General features: G+C 40.6%; 1 protein-coding gene across 6 annotated transcripts in view; it reads left to right on the top strand.

Annotated features, from left to right (window-relative positions):
- Positions 1-20,419, top strand: part of ODR4 (odr-4 GPCR localization factor homolog) — an 80,245-nt gene that overhangs the window by 40,351 nt on the left and 19,475 nt on the right. For 3 of the 6 annotated variants that reach the window (XR_004308221.1, XR_001556822.2, XR_001556820.1), the window contains exon 16: positions 14,139-16,709. The exons of 2 other annotated variants lie outside the window; for them this stretch is intronic. The gene's annotated coding sequence lies outside the window, so the exon portion shown is untranslated. Of the gene's footprint in view, positions 1-14,138; positions 16,710-20,419 lie in introns of those variants that run through there. One more of the 6 variants, XR_001556821.1, reaches the window with a different exon arrangement.

The following is a 20,419-nucleotide window of genomic DNA, read 5'->3' as shown; positions in this document are numbered from 1 at the left end:
ATCTCACTGAAAAGGAATAACTATTATCTTTACTGGTTTAAGCATGGGCAGCATCCTGCCATAAGAAGAAACTATAATCTGTGGTTATCTTTGAGTACTGCTAGCTATTTAAATAGGATTTCAGTAATTATGAAGGGTAGGTCTCTGCAGAGGAATTATTTTATTTGATCCTTTTGTAAAAACGACAAGCTGTTGTTATGGTATGCTTTCATCTCAAAGTGAGATAAGATACTTAGCTCCTTGCAAAACAACTGTCCTTAAGGAACTGCATGAATGGGATAATTGAAGAACATTTAAGCTGTGATGTCATTATGAATTATTGTTATACCAGTTTAATGACAAGAATATGCCATTATAAAACAAATTTAATTTCAAGGTGTCATTTTAATTCATTACTTAAACATGTTCAAGAATAGCAGTTTTGTATGAGGCTGAAAAAAAATCTGAATCTACCACTCCACATGGTTGAGGTTACTTAGAAGTTACTGCTGCTCTGTTGGTAGAGCCTTATGCAGTTGGCCAGCTTGAATAACAAGAACAATAGTTAAAAAAAATGTAAAGGTCTTTGACCATGCAGAGGTTTCTCTTGCAGTTGGTACTTAGTTAGGAATGTCTGAGATATACCCAGCTCATTAGGACTCAGCTTAGCTCTCTACAGAAACCACATTTTGCACACGGTTTCTTTCTATTCTTTTGGGTGATTGCAGTGAGAAAAACTATTTGGCTTTCGCTCAGTGCAATTTCTTGTGTTATTGTTCTTTCTCTTCTATTATCTGTAACAATTACAATGGAAGGGGTTCTAGATCATCGAATAGAGTTTGTTGTTATGGCAGTCAAGTATATAGAGTTATTGTTTTTTAGGTTCATCATACTTCCCGTACTTGTTACCCTCATCTTGCATACCAGTTTGAAGTCAAACTACCAATGAAAAATTGAAATATTTATTAATACAAGAGTTGACATGAATTCACAAAGTCTTTCTCTTGAAGTAGTTGAAAAGCATTATTATTTTTTGTTTGAGTTTTCGTTCTTCTACCAGAGTGTGCTGTTCTCTTAATCTTGCCAAGTGCTGTTCCCGCATGATAATTGGGTAGATCCCATTTCTCTCATTAATTTTATGTTCAACTCATAGTTCTTGAAAATGCTCTGTACTTAAATACTGATTGTAAAAATTCCTCTTTCACTTGAACCCAGTAGGTGTTGAACATTATAACTTAAAGGCAAAAACTGTGGCATATGCTTGACTCAAAATAATGAAATTCTTCATATTGATTTGTAGCTGTTCAAGCTTGTGTTTAAATCTGTGAGAGTCATTTCACTCTGCTGGGGATTCAGACCATAATCCTTCTGCTCATTCAAGAAAGTTGGCATCAAGGTTATAATTCAGTCTAACTGATATTATTACCTATGTACCTTAAAGCAAAGATTATTGTGTAGCTTAGCATGGCTTAGTACTAAAAGCTAGTTTGCATTCTCCAGCTGAGTTCGCTGGATCCTGTCACCACGTTAAACAGACTGAATTGTGTGGAGACAACTTGATTTTTCTTCCCTTTCTTTGCTCACAAATGTCTAACCACACAGCTATGCAGTCTCTGAAGAGTTTTCCACCTATACGTGACTCATGGAATGTAAGTTTGTTATTCTAGTTTTATACCACTGTCTGTCTGCTAATAGTCTAAGAAGACAGTAGGTCTAAAAATGGGATGAAAATGTAACACTGATGAAGTTTTTTTGTAAGTTCAATCTTCTGCACTAAAAAAGTATTCTGCATTTGCAGAGCTTTTGCTTATGGTGATAATTACAGCCTCATATATCCATGTTTAGTTGCACAACAGAGCTGACTGTTCTCTGTAGTCCAGTCTAGTATCTGGTACAGTATTTATTGAAAGTTATCTCCCTGCTGCTGGGAGTTCCAACTGTATCAGTCAGACCCTTTTTTTCCCACAAATCCACACTCTCTTTGCTTTTTTTTTTTTTTTTTTTTAAGTTTTTTAAAAATATATATGTGTGTGTGTGTTTTTTTTTTTTTTTTTTTTAAAGGGATTGGAAGGGGCCAGGAATGTCCTTTAAGTCTGTAATTTGCATAGGAGAAAGAAATACAGATGTGATAAGGATATGAACACTTGGCATCGTAAGAATCTTGAAGATGTGAGATACCTGTTGGCTTTTTAGTTTCTGTAAATTAGGAACAAATAAGGCTAGGAACCTTGGAGTGGTGTCAAGATATATTGTTGCCAGTAATGAGTTTCCTTTATTACTGGAATCCAGTCATTGCTTATAGTGGTGCTGAGCAACCATCTTTAGCTGTGTAACCTGTTTTCAAGTTTTATTATTTTTATTACTGTCTCTCATTCCCTAATTTCATCTCTCCATGATTTGAGCTGTGCTGCAATTGGAGTTTGTAGGATTTGACACTAATATTTATAACAGAGATCAGGTTAAAATCCTATTTTGAAATAGGATGAAGTAGTCATGTCTAATGACCTATGTGATGGCAGCTGCAGAAGAATGGCTTTTTTAACTGTTCCCTCCTGTTAAAAAACATTCAAGTACTTGCACAAAGCTTTTAAAACCATTGCTTTTGAAGGTCATAGCATATTACTTCTGTAAGCTGACTGGAAACAAATTGCTTAGAACGGTACAATTCACACCTGCTTATCTTTTCGTGAGCTGTGGAGCATCAAAAAATAAAGGCATACTGAACTGCTATACATACTAAGTTTTCTATGTTTGCTTGTGCCATAGCTATTTTATAAGGATTGACATGCCTAAAAAATATTAGTGCCTGTTAAGTCCACTACCAGTCCAAGTCTTGACAAAGACATGCCTTTAAAAACAATAAAATACTGATTCTAAGTAAAGCCTTCTCTGCATCTCCTCTGAGTGGAGAACTTAACGTGTTTTCCATTGGGGTCAATGGCAGTGGCCTTGAAGAAGGTAGGTTCAGCAGCTACAACAGGAGCATATTTTATATATATTTTATAATTTTAGTTACATACTTGCAACCTGCCTTAAATTAATGATGTTATACCAGCTGCATTCTAATCCAGTATGTTTCATTTATTATTTTTACACCAATATCAATATTGAACAAAACTCTTCTGCAACAAAACAATTCCAAGCCTGAAATTAGATAGATAGGAAAGATACAAAAACTTCAGTTTCAATGAAATCGATGACAAAATCAAAGAAAAAGAGGTACAATTCCATCCAAGGAATATAAAAGCTGCCTTAAATTAGACAGATGTCTGTTCCAGTAGTCTGGGCACAGGAAGCAACTCAGAAGTCAGATTTACAACATGCTTTCTCTTTGCCAAAATTACTCTCATCTGGAGTGATTCACCTTTTACCATAAAACTAGAGTAACACCTGCATTTATTTAAAGCATGAACGGTTACATTTCAGTCTGATGCCAAAGGTGAGGTTCTTCTGACAGACCGTATTGGTGAAGTTTATCTACTAGAATGTTTAATACTCTACTAATAATCTTTTTGCAGCTGTGGCAAACTTTTAAAAACTGTTTTTTATTCCCCTACTAACATAAAGCTTGAAAGGCAATCAACATACAAATCACTCTACCTGAGAGGTTTAGTTGCTCAACTCTTCTTTTTTCAAGCGTTGACAAATGCCCTTGATGGTTTCGAGGAGAGGAGCTGGATTACAACTGAACGTAGATAGACCTGGTCTCAGATTTACGTCTCTGTATAATGATGACCCTTGCAGAAATAGCTTCAGACGGGTAATAGGATTATCATAAGGGAATTAAAAAATTCTGTTCATTAGTTTGAGCCAATGAAGTTGCAGGCTAGATAGAGATTTAAAGGATTTAGTGCGTAGATATAATTGAGAAGGGAGAAAAACAACTGAGCCCAAGGAAGAGATACAAATGGGCACCTTGGTATTACAGAGAAAGGTGTATTAAAATAATCAAGATATACAGATGAATTGTAAAACAGTGTGAGAACTGTTTCTGTACGTAGGAAAGCTGCTGTTCTACATCTCTAATTGCCTTTTAAATATTTCTGAGTTGTGATAGGACTCCTGTTTATAAAAAGGATTGTGCTAATACTGAAATTACACCTATCTACTCATAAATGTAAAAAATATACTTTCAAAATGCTAAATGAAGGAAACAGAATTTTACTCTGTAAGGAACTACAAATGCAAGTACAAGTAAGAAACGGTTAAATTTGAATTAGTTTTCAATGGAAAATTTGTAGTTAAACCTCTGCTACTGTGTCTCACACACAGTTGGATGCGTTGCAGCCAGAAAAGTCCAGCAGTCACCCAATATGTTTCTCAGACAAGCTTAAGGAGCGTTGTCCTGTGGAAATTAAGACAAGTGATGGCCCCAGAAGGGAGCTGGGAAGACACTTCCATGCCCAGGTGTCTCCTGGAAGTGCCAAGTTTGTGTGTTGTGATACCTTAACTGAGTCCTCCTTCTTCCCTTCAACTCATGTCTTGCTTTCTCTATGCAGTAGAGCAGAACTGTAGCACCCAGACACCTTACAGGTGATTGCCTACCAAGCTCTGCTCAGTCAGTGGTAAGTATATTTATACGTTATACGTAATCAGCAAACTCTGATTAGTTCATCCTTAAAAATAACACAGGAAGTGTGTTGGGACCTGCAAAACTTTCCACCAAGATTTCTGCATGAAAGGACAAAGTAAAGCATTACTGTAGATTTTCCTCGCATCTTCAAATCTAATTGCAGGAAGTTGAGATGGTGGCGGTATTTTTGACATTTAGCGTGCCTAGATGCTTTGTGGCTGGAGAAAGCCAAGAAGCCCAGAGGACTAAAGACATAGAAGCTGACCTAGACGTGTAGAGACTTAGAGGCCGAGAGACCAAGAGGGAGGCCAAAAGGCTCGATAAGAGAACCTGGGGCCTTAACAGCCAAAGGGATGTCTAGAGGTGAAAAGACTTGAGACAAAGAGGCCCAGAAAATCTTTTCAATACATTTTGCCGTATTTAACTTAGTGAACTTAAAGCTTGTGCATTCGCTTGCTGGCTTCTGTCATTCTGATTTTTTGTATATGTGTTGTGCTCTGTTTTAAAACAAAATGAAACAAAAACAGTTTGAGGGAACCTAAATAACAGTATTGCTATTTAAAGTTATACTTACAGTTCACTGGCATTTGTTCCCTGACTTCTGGTATTTATGTAAAAGTTTGTACCAATTTTTTCTTTTTCTCTTCACTTACTTTTCTTTCTTGCTTGAATAGGTTTCTATCTGCTAAAAGACTGCCCTAGGCTATTTCAGCTTTCAGAGATTTCAAGTACTTCATTTTTTCGCTTCCTTGCATGATATTTAAATGCCTTTTTATGAGATAGTTGTTACTTTTTAATGGAAGATCCCATTAAATTGGAAAGTTCTCTGGCTTTTTCCAAAAAGCAAAAGCAAGACGATTACTTAAAGAGCAATTCACACCTTATAGAAACATACAGTATCACTGTAATCAGCCAACAGCAGGTAGGCAACATTCATTTTAACAAAGAATTTCTTTTTTTTCTTATTTTTTGATGAGATGTCACTCCTACAGCATTAGGCTGGAAGGTACTCATGAGGTCTTTAATGTAGAACTGTGTTTTCTTTGCTAGCAACATGTACAGCACATACTATGATTTCACAAGAACACCAGTTAAATTGATTACTAGTGTTATTTTGTGATAGTTTTGTACCTCGTGATAAGTACTTGCAGGAAGATTTACAAAATTATTGTTGTTTATCATTTGCTTAAGTAGACCTTTGTTACAAAAAGGTGAATGAAGTTTTGGCATGGAAACCGATACTAAACCACAGAATCACAGAATCACAGAATTACCCGGGTTGGAAGGGACCTCAAGGATCATGTAGTTCCAACCCCCCTGCCTAGCAGGGCCACCAAACATACACATTTACTAGATCAGGTTGCCCAGGGCCCTGTCCAACCTGGTCTTGAACACCTCCAAGGACGGGGCATCCACAACCTCACTGGGCAGCCTGTTCCAGGACCTAACCACCCTTCTAGTAAAGAACTTTCCCCTAACATCCAACCTAAATCTTCCCTCCTTCAACTTAAAACCATTTCCCCTAGTCCTGCTATTATCAGCCCTTTCGAAGAGTTTACTCCCCTCCTGGGAGTAAGTTCCCTTCAGGTATTGAAAGGCTGCAATGAGGTCACCTCGCAACCTTCTCTTCTCCAGGCTGAACAAACCCAACTCCCTCAGCCTGTCCTCATAGGGGAGGTGCTCCAGCCCCCTGATCATCTTTGTGGCCCTCCTCTGGACCCTTTCCAAAATCTCCATATCTTTTTTGTACTGAGGGCTCCACACCTGGACACAGTACTCCAGATGGGGCCTCACAAGAGCAGAGTAGAGAGGGACGATCACCTCCCTATCCCTGCTGACCACCCCTCTCCTGATGGAGCCCAGGATCCCGTTTGCTTTCCGGGCTGCCAGAGCGCACTGCTGGCTCATGTTAAGTTTCTCATCTATCAGGACCCCTAGGTCTTTTTCAGCCGAGCTGCTCTCAAGGACAACTCCTCCCAGCCTGTACAGGTGCCTGGGGTTCTTCCGGCCCAAGTGCAAAACCTTGCACTTTGCCGTGTTGAACCTCATTAGGTTCACCCGAGCCCAGCTTTCCAGCCTGTCAAGGTCCCTCTGAATGGCATCTGTTCCCTCCACCGTATCGACTGCACCACTCAGCTTGGTGTCATCAGCAAACTTGCTGAGGGTGCACTCCATTCCCTCATCGATGTCATTAATAAAGATGTTAAAGAGCACCGGTCCCAAGACAGACCCTTGAGGGACGCCGCTCGTTACCGGCCTCCACCTGGACATAGAGCCATTGACCACCACCCTCTGTCTGCGGCCTTTCAACCAATTGCTTATCCATCTAGTTGTCCACCCATCAAATCCACCTCCCTCCAATTTGGAGACGAGGATGTGATGGGGGACCATGTCAAAGGCCTTGCTCAGGTCCAGGTAAATGACATCGGTCGCCTTCCCTTCATCCACCAACGCCGTCACTCCATCATAGAAGGCCACAAGATTAGTTAAGCATGACCTTCCCCTGGTGAAGCCATGCTGGCTGTCTCGGATCACATGCTCGTTCTTTATGTGATCAAGCATGTTGTCCAGGAGGATCTGTTCCATAATCTTCCCAGGCACAGAGGTGAGACTCACCGGCCTGTAGTTACCCGGGTCGTCCCTGCTCCCCTTCTTGTAAATGGGAGTGACGTGACCCTTCCTCCAATCATCCGGGACCTCACCTGACAGCCACAACCAATTAGGAAAACTGCTTGTTTGCATCCTTGTCATTAACGTGGCGAATATTAAAATGAGGAGCAGGAAGAAGAGCAGTGTGTTTCTTGTGTTTGCTTCATCACAAAGCTGCGGTGTTATTCTTTTGCAGCTCAAAGCACAAGAAGCCTGAAAATGTTGTCCCGCATTCAGGTTCTTCACAGAAGCTGAATTCTTCTGAAGAATGGCCACTGCAACAGACCAATGCAGGTTCTCTGGGAGCAGCTCTCCATTGCTGGAGTGAGACTTCCATCTTCCTGCTATCCATCCTTGCACTATCAGTTCATATTTGTGCATTTGTATTCTGTTTTGCATATTGGCTTTTCCCCCACTGTCACCTGGGGTTGCTGTGTGCAGTCCCCATGTCAGGGAGTACCACACATGCACAGGTAGCAGCCTATTTGAAGAGTCACAAGGAGCAGGCTGTCCTCATCTCAGGTGGCCATCCTGTATCACTCCTCTCTCCTGGTTGCTCAAGGTGTGTCTTCTGTGTTGCCTTGCAGCAAGGGCTGCGTCACCATTGTGTCCCTGCCATCTCAGATGTTGATGTGTAGCTGAGAAATTGTTGGGTCCTATCCATGCTCAGTGCCACCTGCAGTGTGTGTCTGGTCCTCCTGATCTATTGAGGGCTCTTTCAACCTGGGCTGCTCTAGGTTGAGATTTGAAGTGGTTTGGACAGGAGGGCAGTATCTATTTTGCACCATTATATGTGCCATACTGACCCATAGAGGTCAGTGTTAGCCCTTGAAAAGGAAGAGGATCATGTGTCTGAAGCGCTAATACCAGTCACATAATATGCAGCTTGCCGTCCTATCTGCTTCTACTTATTACTCGGGGTTATTACGTACCAGCGTCTTTCTAAGATTGGAAGATGTGGCCGAGAAGGCAAATGTTGGTACATTTTAAATTTTGCTATCTAACATTTTAAAGGAAAAACAAAAACAAAAAAACAACAAACAATGGTATTCTTGGAGAAATCATAAAATATTTGCAGATCTATCTGGGATGGGATCTTTTAGAGGGAGAAGCCATCATATCTGTAGTTACAGCGTTACATTTATCTAATGCAGTCATCTGGCTGGACATGTGGAATGTTTCCAGCAATGTGCTTGTAGGGTGAAACTCTCCCATTTCATCCTGAGACCTGCGTACCATGGTTTGTTCATGATAATAACAGTTGTGCCTACATGAAAGTGGTTATATGTGAACTACTTGCTTCTGGTTATGGAGGATACTTTCGGAAATGAAGTCTGCAGAGTAGTGCTGCATCAAGAAAGTATAAATGTAAATCCGAAAAGAATAAATGAACGTATTTTGTAGCTTTTGAAACCAGTATTTTGTAGGGACAATCTTCTCAAACGTTATTAAAATGAACCACAGCCAGTGTTACCTAAGCAGGTGAAAAGCGATTAGTTTTGGTTTGTTTCTATATGCTTTTTTATGGTAAATGAGGTAAGAATGGCATAGGTTGCCTCATGTTTACTTATTTTCTCAGGTACGTCAAACTGTCCCCAGGCTGTGCACGTTGCAGTTTGTAGTCATCTAGATGCTTTGTAAAGAGAAATGTGAAGTGTTTGCTGGCTGGATAAAAGTCCTACTGTGCCATAAACGGAAACTTAACCAAAATAAGACTTCCTTTGCTTTGTCAGGTGTGACAGCTGGAAATCATTTTGAGCAGTATGGACATTGAATTCCAGTGTCTCAAGCAAAGAAACAACTGCTGTTATTCACTATGTTCTTTAATTGGCTTGATTGCTTGTTTTTCTACAAAATCAAAACAATTGCCATAATTGGATAATATTTAGTATTCATTTTATTGTGGAGTTTACATAAATGCTGTTTGTTAATGAAATGTTTGCAAAGATAGATATGTTGCAGCCTTTCTGAACTTACACTTAAGCAAAAGATTACTGCATCACATCTTCCTTCAGACCTGCAACCAGAAGGGAGCACTCTTACTAAAGGCAAAGAAATGTTCTCCTCAGCCATGAGTTTCTGCTGTTTACTCAGAACGATGGGTAAAGGGTGAGCATGGAATTTTTCAGTAGTGCACCTACAGTCTCTGTACAAATGTGTTGCCAGGTATTGAGAGATCTCTTTTTCTTACAGTCACTCATAGTTGTAGCCTTTGCTTGCTGAAATGGAATGAATGGCAGTTCTGATTGAGATGGAATTCTGCTACTGAATTCATGTAGGGAACTGGCATGTACAGATTTCTGAAACAGTGATGTATGTCTCTTTTATTGCTTCTATTTTTTATTACTTTTATTTTTCTTTTCAACTCTTGCTATTGTGTAGATATCACCAATTTGGGAGTGCCACTGTTTGCCATGAACCGGGTGGGGAGGATTCTAAGAAGGCAGGAATCTCCTGCAGAGTCCAGCAGAGGGCCACAAAGACAAGTTAGGGTTGCGGAGCATCTCCCATACCAGGAAAGGCTCGGAGACCTGCTACTCTTCAGCCTGGAGAAGAGGGGACTGAGGGGGAATCTCATCCCTATTTATAAATATCAAAAGGTGGGAGACAAGTGGATGAGGCCAGGCTCTTTTCAGTGTCATGCAGCAACAGAACGAGAGGTAATGGGCAGAAAATGGAACTCGGGAAGTTCCATGTTAACACGAAGAAGAGTTTTGCCACTGTCAGAGTGACGGAGCACTGGAACAGGCTGCACAGAGAAGTTGTGGAGTCTCCTTCTCTGGAGATATTCAAGACCCACCTGGACACTTTCCTGTGCAATCTACTGTAGGGAACCTGCTTTAGCAGGGAGGTGGACTTGATCTCCAGAGGTCCCTTCCAACCCCTAAAATTCTGTGATTACAGAAATCTGTTGTGAACACTTATAACAGATTTAAAGTATTTTGATGGAGATGAAGCTTACTCCAAAAACAAATCAAGTGAGCTGACCTGTAAGTCAGCTATTCAGCAGCTCTCAGCAGCCATGTGCAGGCAGCTCACGAGGGTTTGTGTTCCTTCCCAAGGATTAATCAATGCTCCACACACAGTTTAGCCAAGATTTTAAAAGCAAAGAGGAACTGTGTATTCCCCTAAGAGAGTGCAAGCAATGCAGCTAACCCTGTGTAGCTATCAATTTAATGGGGGGACAACTGTAAAGATGACTGCTACCTGCAGGTAGTACATGGGTGCGTGAATATATGAGAGTTGCTCCAAAAGTAATATCTCCCATGTTATTATGTTGGCCCATGATGTCATAGAAGTGTATATGAAGTGAGCTCCTCTGTACACAGTGGGCCACTTCTGCCAGTGCAGATCTTTATGAGTGTGACATAGTGCTTGGGTCCACTGCTGGAGAAAATGTACAGTGGTAAATATGCTAAAAAAAAGAGTGTTTTGTGGCTGAGAATTTGCTCTATCAAATAATTTTATAAGTTATTGTTCTCTTTTGATCTGTCATAGTTTTCATGGAAATAAATAGGAGGCATTACTTTCAGAGCAACCCATATTATTCCTGGTCTGAAGAGGCTGCAGTGAAACTGTAGTTGCTGTCCTACTGCTGTGCACCTGGCTCACCTTGGGTTGGCTGATGTCTCCAAGAATGACAGTGCCTGGGTCTTACAATAGCGCTGCAACGGCTGCATGGTCCATCCTCCTCTGAGCAGTGTCCTCAAGGCCCCACAAGAGGCATTTCAGACCTGACTTTTGTTTGCCTGCCTTGAAGAAAATTCAAACAAACCATTTCTAACAGCAAGGGGAGTGCGCTGCTACTCATTTCCTTAAGCTCCATCTCAGATTTGTCTCTAATGGCTGGTTACTCTTCCAAGTTTATTTAAAATGTGAAGGTCATGGGTAGCAGGGAAGCCTGGCTCAGATCCTTTCTGGTCAACTAATTGTATGTGATAATCTTGTCTTTTTGCAGTCTATCAAGGGCATCTTTTTGGCAGATCTGTGGGGAACACACCACAGGAATGTCCTACTGCTCATGCTTGTTCTCTGCATGCAAGGCTCAGGTGGAGGTTTGCGTATAAGGGTTACAGCTGGAATGTGGTGAGAGTAAATTATCATAAAATTAAGGGAAAAGGGTTGCAGGAGGACTAGGAATGTCTGGGGCAGACATACAAAGGGGGTGGGCAGTTATTCATAGGTCCTAATATGCACGTCATCATGTGATTCAGATCTAAGTCTGATGAACTGAGAGCAAAATGAGGAAATAAACTGGCAATGCAAACAGGTATTTAATCAGCATATAATCTCAGAAGCATGTTTGGAAGGAATACTTCATTGGTCATTAGGTCTGTTCCCCTGCGTCATATGGAAGAGTTCAGTTATTCTAAGCCACTCCTCTTTGGATGGTTGTCAGACAGTTGCTATGTCCATTTGCTATGTCCGTTTCTGGACAGTTTGCTGCACTATCCTTGTCATAGAAACAGAAGCACTGAAATGTAATGTTCCTATACTCTGCAAAATGACAGTAAAAATAATTTGGGTTACACGTTTACTGCTTGCCTGTAATTTTTTTTTTTTTTTTTTTTTTTTAATTTGAACAGGAGTCCTGGAAAATATCCTCTGACAGTTGAAATTCTGGCTAGTTTGTGCTTTCTCTGCTTTGGCTTTTTACTAAAGCGTCTGGCTTCTATTTATGTGTATTTTATATTGTCTTATATGTCTATATGCATATATATGTTCCTGTTCCACACCTGTTTAGACATGGCAGATTGTGAGTTTTAGAAGTGATTCTGTTTCCTTGGAGGAACTGAGTAATTACTGTAAAAGTTTAATAAGTTGAAATTACTTTTCCAGTTAACATTTGCCCTTTCAGTGTAGAGAATTCTTCAAACAGCCAGGGCCTTATTCGTGTGCGTTCCTAGATGAAATTCTGTAAAGGAACTTTATCTCTTTGTGAACATTTTCCTTGGGGTATTTTGAGATTCAATTTCAGTGCTTATACTTGAATAAACAAATCTGATTCCTTTTTCCACTGGAAGAGTAACTTCCTGTTGGGAAGGCCCAGGACAGGCTTATGCCAGCAAACTTCTGGCAACCAGGAATGTTGGGAGGCATCACCTGTGCCCAGCATCATGATGTTCATATACAAATCGTTCTGTGGAAAGAAACAGAAAAAAACCCCCACACAGCATTTCAACCAAGCACAATCTGTCATGAGCACCACTCACAATCACCACGTTTAAACTGTTCATTTTCCTCAGTTTAAATAACCATCTCTGTCTTTTGGATGCTGTTCTACATTTGTTTTATCAGGTACTAGCTTTTTTTTTTTTTTTTTTCCTGTTTGCTTACGTTCTCTGCTTATGGATTAGCTTGAACGAATGTAAAGAAAGACAGTGGACATGAATTATGATTTCCAAATGATGTTTTTCATTATCCTCTCAAGATAATATAGATCCATTCTTGTACCAGCCAACGGAGCTCTTGTCATCTAGTAAGTCTTGGTCTAATTGTGCGCCTGGAGATGGAGGAGCAGCCTGGGCTACCAGCCTTTGCATCTCTGGGCTTTTTTGAGGAATTGCTGTGGTAGCAGCTCTTAAGTTCTGGATCTGATCTCCCTGCCTGCCTGGGTTTAGCACCTTATCAGCACTCTTCTACAATCTAGGCACTGGAACCTGGTCATTTACCATTTCTGCTGTTATTGTTGCCATAGAATTGTTTTCATGTTCTAGTCACTCTGCTGTGGCTCTGCTCTTTTTTTTTTTTTTTTTTTTTTTTGGTGAAAACTTCTTACTTTCTGAGGACAATTATTTATTTATCCATTAGTATCCACTATAGGGCAAATTTGAGTTAGGAGGTGAAAATTTTGAGAATTTATTCTTGAAATGGTGAAACGTAAGAAATAAAGAAAGAAGAAGGAGATGAGATTCATAATTAGTTTTTCCTTTGGGAATTCAAAATTCTTGGTACAAAGCATAGTGATTTGATCAAAGTTTTGGTGTTAGTTCTCGATTATTTAAGTAGTTTCAACATGTTCTTTGGCTTTGCTCCTATACAGTGAAAATAATGGGCTAATTACCTTACCTGACTGACATGTACGTGAGATTTGCAAAGTTAAGAGATATGAAGTAGCTATAAATAGACCACTGGCCTTTTCTTGTTTCTCTGGGCATTTGCTACCTCATTTAACCTTTTGAAGAATTCCTTTATTAATACTACCAGTCAGTGCCTGAGGAGGATTCCTGTCTAGTTTGACATGGTGTTAATGGCATTTAGCCCAACAACATTATAATCGGGTGGATTCTAAACTCTAAGGGAAAGAGAGAGCTCTCCCTTGTCCCGGGGCTTTCACCTTTTCTACTATTTTAACTAATAAATTTCTCGTTGGCTCTGATTCTTGCCTACTTCAAGTGATGTTAACATGCCTGTGCTGAAGGATCTTCTCTTTTATTTTTTTTCCAGAACCCTCTCAGGGATTTGTTTATATCAGTTATATCCCAGTACTGTAGCCTAATCAAGATTATATCTTGCAGTACTGCATGAGCCCGAAGGCCAACCACCTCAATTGTGTGTATACCTATGGGGGATTGTCTTGCATCCCTTTAGGGAAACCTATTTCCTCTGCTCCCTTTTCTTCTCTGAAGTGCTTGTATATCAATGCACACAGCATGGGGAATAAACAGGAAGAGTTAGACATATCTGTGCAGTTGCAGGGCTGTGATTTCATTGCAATCATGAAGACATGGTGGGACAGCTCAAATGCTGTCAGGTAAGTACTTTTTAGGACAAACAGATCAACTAGGCGGGGCAGTGGAGTTTTTCCTTACGTGAGAGAATGACTTGAATGTATGGATCTCTGTCAAGGGATAAATAATGAAAAAGTGGAGAGCTTATGGGAGAGAATTAAGGGGCACACAAATGTGGATGACAGCACTGTGAGTGTTTGTTACAGGCCAACTGATCGGGAGGAGGAAATTGATGAGGCCTTCCACAGATAGCTGAAAGTAGCATCACAATGGTGAGCACTGATTCTCGTGGAGAACTTCAACCACCCTGATATCTGCAGGCACACACAGTCCAGAAGGTTCCTACAGTGCATGGAGGATTACTATCTGACGCAGGTGGTGGAGGAGCTGACGAGGGGAGATGTACTTCTGGAACTTGTTCTTACAAACAAGGGAGAATTGGTTGGAAATGTGAAGTCTGCACTCAGCTTTGGATGCAACGACCCTGAGATAGTGAAGTTCGGGATCTTACATGGAAGAAACAGGACAATAAGGTTTGCAACCCCGTACTTCAGGAAAGCCAACTCTGATCTCTTCAAGGACCTACTTGGAGATATTCCCATGTGTAAGAGCACTGAATATGGGGGTCCAAGAGAGTTGGTTGACATTCAAGAGCCACTTCTAAGCTCAAGATTGGTGGATCCCTAGCAATAAGAAATCAGGCAGAGGTGGCAGGAGAGTGGTGTGGATGAGTAAGGAGCTCATGGGAAAACTCAAATCATGAAGGAGCAAATCTATGGAATGTGGAAAAAGGGTCTGACTGCTTGAGAGAAATATGGGAATGTTGTCTTCTTTAAGGATACTCAATAGTAAAAGGAAGACTATTGAAAATGTGGGCCCACTGCTAAATGAAGTGAGTGCCCTGGTAACAGAGGACACTGAGAAGGCAGAGTTACTGAATGCCTTCTTTGCTTCAGTCTTTACTGCTAAGACTACCCCTTGGGAATCTCAGACCCTGGAGATTCTCAGGAGAGAGGGGAAAGGAAGACTTCTATTTGATTGAGGAGGATCTGATCAGAGATAGTCTAGACAAATTCAACACACAGAAATCCATGAATGCTGGTAGGATATACCCATGAGTACTGAGGGAGCTGGCAGAAGTGATTGCCAAGCCACTCTCTATAGTCTTCAAAATGGGAGAGGTGTCTGAATGGATGGGGGTAGACAGTATACTCAGCCTTCAAGAAGAGCAGGAAGGAGAAGCCAGAAAATTACAGGAAAGTCAGCATCACCTCTGTTCCTGAGAAGGTGACAGAGCAGCTCGTTCTGGATATCATCTCCAAGCAATTGGAAGAGAGGAAGATTATCAGGAATAGTCATCATGGATTCACTGAGGGGAAGTCTTGCTAAACTGGTCAGGTAGCCTTCTGTGATGCCATGTCTGGCTGGATAGGTGTGTGGAGGGCAGAGTACCTTGATTTCTGCAAGGATTTTGACTCTGTTTACTGAGACTGCTTGGAGGAGAAGGCTGAGATATGATCTGGTCAGCGCTTATAAATATCTAAAGGGTGGGAGTCGAGTGAATGTGGCCAGACTCCTTTCAGTGGTGCACTATGACAGGATAAGGTGCAGTAGACACAAGCTGGAACATGTGAAGTTCCAGACCGGAACAAGTTGCCCAGGGAAGTTGTGGACTCTCATTTGGAGATATTCAAGAGCTGCCTGGACTCCTTCCTGTGCAACCTACTGTAGGTATCCTGCTTTAGCAGGAAGGTTAGAGTAGATGATCTCCAGAGGTCCTGTCCAATCCCATGATTCTGTGCTTTGAGTGATCAGAATATTCTATGATTCTGTTGCACATCTGACATGAACAGAAGGAACATGTCAAGCCACTTTTCAGCTACTTACATAGTTCTTATCAGAGAACTTAAGGCAACCATATCAGCCAAAGAAAAGATATTAGCATCATTTGGATCAAGAGTGTTAAGAGTGCCTTGATTTACTGGAGAAATGACACTGAAAGAAAATTGTGTAAACTTCCCATTTATCTGAAACACCTGATGTAGTCATTTTTTTTTTAATTTTATTTTTTCAAGAAAAAGGCTGATAAAATTATATCACAGAGATATAGTTCCAACAAATAATGGTACTTCTAAATAGCAAGTGAGGCATAGCTAATGAGGAAATACTGCAGAGATGATGCAAGGGGTACAAAGGAGGATGAAGGAGAAATGAATGCTTAGCGTGAAATAAATATAAATGAATAAATGAATCTTTCCAAATGCAATAAAAAATCACAGTTTTATAAATAATTGAAAATGAACTAAATGCTTTAAAAAGACCTCAACTTCTTTCTCCATTCTCTTTCCATCTTGTTAACAGGTACTGAGAGAGATGCTGCAAGGCAACACGTGCTGCTTGTAGTAAACTTCAGTAGCCCCAGGGTCAGAAATAGCTGGTTTGAATTGTAGCAGGATGCTATGAGATACATTCTGTGATTGAATAGGCTCATCTGGCCTCAGCTGTAGGGTCTGCAAAGATGGCTTAAAGCTGCTTTGGAGTTATCCCTCTGCAAGTTAAATGTATCCTACAGCTGTTCATGAAGATTGCCATTATTATCCTTTTCTGTATTTTTTCCATGTTTAGAATTTTACACAGTGAAATAATTTGGATGAGTGTTTTTTTTTGGACAGAGACTTTCTCTCATTTTTTGTGACCTTCCCTAACCTCACCAGTGTGATTTGAGAATCTTTTTCCAAATGGCTAAATAAAACTCTATCTGATAATGGAAGAACTCATTTCCATGTTCCAGTGGTTTTAGTCTAAGCCTGAAGACTAGCCCTGTACTTTGGCTTCTCTCTGCTGCAGCAAGCAAACAAGTAGATGAAGGCAGCAGAATTGGTTGTCTCCTGTTTCAAGGTATTTGCTGTATACACTTGCATATTTCAATAGGTTGTTCCAATATAAATATTTTTAAAAGGAGAGGAAGCACCAAACTAAGTGGACAGCAGTTTCCAGAGCTGCTTCACAGAATGCCTGTGGCAGGAAAGCTCTTGAGTGTGAAGGAGTAGAGTACAGCATGTTATCAAAAGATAAAAGATAATTGCTAGGCAAAGCTGTGAAACACTCCGGCACTCACGTCTCCTGTGCTGATATCCAGACTGAAGAAAAACAGGCTTGGTGTCAGGCTGTGGGGGGCTGCTGCAGGAGGGGTGGGAGGGAACGTACTAAACCACAGCCTTTCCTCCCTGCTCCTCAAAATGTCAAACTATTTCTCTTTGCTGTTCCACACCACATGCATGATACTACTCAAGAATGTAAGCAGCCGGAGCACATCAGCAGCCAGTCACGTCTGCATGGCCTGTCTGCCTTGCGGCGATGCATCATGCTGCAGTCAGTACTGAATGGCAATGAGCAGAAGATGGCCATGTGCATGGGACCTTCCTCCTCCTTGGGCTATTCCTACGAGGGGTTTAAATTTGCCTGAACTCACCAGATAAAATTAGAAACTCTCAGTCCTATCATTCTTGTATGTAAACGTTGGATCTGTTATTGACATTTAGCAATGAAAGAAAACTTTATGCTTATAGCCAAGGAGTACTTCCTTAATGAAGCTTTCAGCTTTGTTTGCTTGTGAAGAATCATCACAGTGGTTTGGGAAACCAGCGCAAGGAAAAATAGCAATTTCTGGTTTTGTTCGTCCTCTTACTGATCTGCTATGACTACATACTCTGAAAGAAAAGAAGCACTCATGCTCTGAAAACATCTTTTGTATTTTACTTGGCCAAGAATAGTTACTTTAATCTCTTAAATTGTTGAGTATATATCAAGTTGAAAATCTTCAGAAAATAAACCGCAGTCCATACCAGGTACAAATTCAGTTTTGCAGGCCAGACTGATTCCTGAAGAAAAGCATATTAAAAAAGCATATAATTTTTAAGAATAAAGAAACTTAATTCTCTTTTCCCCTCCTTCTAAGCTAACTTACTACTTCGGAAAGTGGTATTTGCAATGGTAGTTGCTCTCATTTATGTGCTGTATGGACTTCAGACAACCTTTTTCTATAGTAATTGATAGGAGAGAGATGTGGCTCAGAAAGCAATCAAACTGACCTCTGGGAAGTGCTGGAAAGCACAAGGGAGTCATGTAGGTCTGTGCTGCGTGTCCAGAATGTAGACCTCAGGTGTGATGTCTGAACTACGGGTTCTGCACCTGCCTGTACTGTGTGAACCTGCATTACAGGTCAAACTCAGCCCAAAATAGGACAGATCAATGACATTATGCTGATTTATAGGAGATATGATTATGTTCTGTAGACTGAGGCACACTCATAAGTAAACTAATTCAATCTGATTGTCAGACCATGCTACCACCAGTCCTCAGCTTGTGTATGCAGAGCCAGTGACTGATGCAGTTACCTTGGGTGTTTTGGCAAGATGGATGTTTGCAAGCACTGGCTGCCGACTGCTGTTTTATTGCTTTGTGCAGTAAAGATGTGATCTGTATTTCCACCTTGTTATTGGAAACCACTGGCCAAGTTGCACAAGTAGTCAATTTAAAATATGTAGCTTCAAAATTGTGTAAGCAAACCATGATCAGAATGCTTGCTTCTTTATGGCAATGCACTTCTCTAAACTCTCCTTCCTTACTACCATATCTCTGGTATTAGTAGGGAAAATGGTGAATCATTTCACTTCAGGCATAGGTGCCATTAGTTAGCTGCCATGCCTACCTACAGCTTGTCTCCTTACTTCCCTGCATCTTGCTGGCCTACATGGAGTTTCTACATAGTGATAAGTCAGTGTACAGCTGTCATCAAGTTCCAGGTTTGAAATGAAAGATTTTAGATGCCAAGTGGTTCTTGCAAATTCTCTATACCATGTGTGTTTAACATCATCACAATTAACATCACTGGGAGACAAAGGGACCTGGCCAGCTTCTTTTCAGTGGTCTCTGGGGACAGGACGAGGGGAAATGATCATAAACTGGAGCATAGGAAGTTCTGCACCCACATGTGAAGAAACTTCTTCACAGTGAGGGTGACAGAGCACTGGAACAGGATGCCCAGGGAGGCTGTGGATTCTCCTCCTCTGAAAATATTCAAGACCAGCCTGGCCACTGAGCTGCACAGCCTGCTGTAGGGGGCCTGCTTTGCAGGGGTCTGGACTCGATGATCACTTGAGGCCCCTTCCAAGCCCTTCAGTTCTGTGATTCTGTCACTAAAATTTTACCTAATGTTCAGGAAAGGATTCCTACCGCCAGAATTTCCTCAACTATTCCTTCTAACTTACTTTACATTCATATTTTCCTACTGGACTCATCATGATGGAGTCAAAGCACTTTGCCGGTGATGCAGCTTTGAAATCCAGTGGATGTGTCACATATTTGCTGTTGCATATACTAGCCTGGGTTTCTTCTCCTTGCTTACATGGTGTGCATGCTTGCAGCCACTTAACACTGAAAACATGAATCACAGCCTATTGTAGTATTATTTTTTTTACTCATTTTTTCCCCCCCAGATTCTGATTCATTTAATGGAAGAAATTTCTATGGCAAAAATTCAAGGTGTTAAAATATCCATCTCAAGAACTCAAAGCGTGATGTCTTAGCTGCTGTAATTTCCTTTCTGGAAACTGTGATGGTGGACCAAACACCGATGACTTATTTTTAGAAAAAAAATTTATATGACTCCTTGAAATTAGTAAGGTGATATGTAAAATATCTCCAAGTTTTCAGAAGAGTCCTGAATGAGCAAGCTAGATGGTGACCAGTAATAGGATTTTAAGAGAATAGTCTTGAACTTGTTCATTTAACATTAACAGTATATCCAGAAATGGAAGAGAACATGACTAGTGTGTGGACTTTGGTGTACTGGTCATCATAAAATCATAGAATTACCCGGGTTGGAAAAGACCTTGAAGATCATCAACTGCAGCCTAACCATAGTACACTAATTCTAAGAATCAAGAAAATAAGTTGAGTTAATGCAATCATTAGTGCTTAAGTATGGATTGCTCATGCCAATTGTTGGCCTCATTGCAGCATAGCAGATAAAATTTGTTCCTCCTTCAGCAATAGTACGAGTAAATGTGTTACTGTAGGTCATTTTGCCTTACAAATGATGAGGCTGGTGAGGTTGCAAGAAATGGTTTAAATATTTGATAGCATAAAGGTAACTCATGAAGAAGTCGGAAATTTTTTTCTGCTATAAAGTGTTTGATGGAACTAAATTTAATTAAAGTGTCCCCTAATATTTTCATCTTCAGACTTTTCACTGTATTGAGAAACGTTTCACAGATCCAAGTCCTGGTCTTGGTTAGTCCAACAGCAATGTACATGGGGAACCTCCAGTGTTTTCCAGTTGGGTTCCCTGCAGAATGATCACTTTCTGGCTTTTGCAATGCAGGACTTAATGGATAGAAGAGGACCCTTAGCTCTTCCAGCTCTGACTTCTGCTTTCCCTTTAAACATGGCTAGATGAGCTGGTCTTTAGTACAACTGAGTTTAA

Source organism: Coturnix japonica, chromosome 8 (genome assembly GCF_001577835.2).
Source record: "Coturnix japonica isolate 7356 chromosome 8, Coturnix japonica 2.1, whole genome shotgun sequence".
Taxonomy (NCBI): Eukaryota; Metazoa; Chordata; class Aves; order Galliformes; family Phasianidae; genus Coturnix; species Coturnix japonica.
This window is presented reverse-complemented; position numbering and strand designations above follow the sequence as displayed.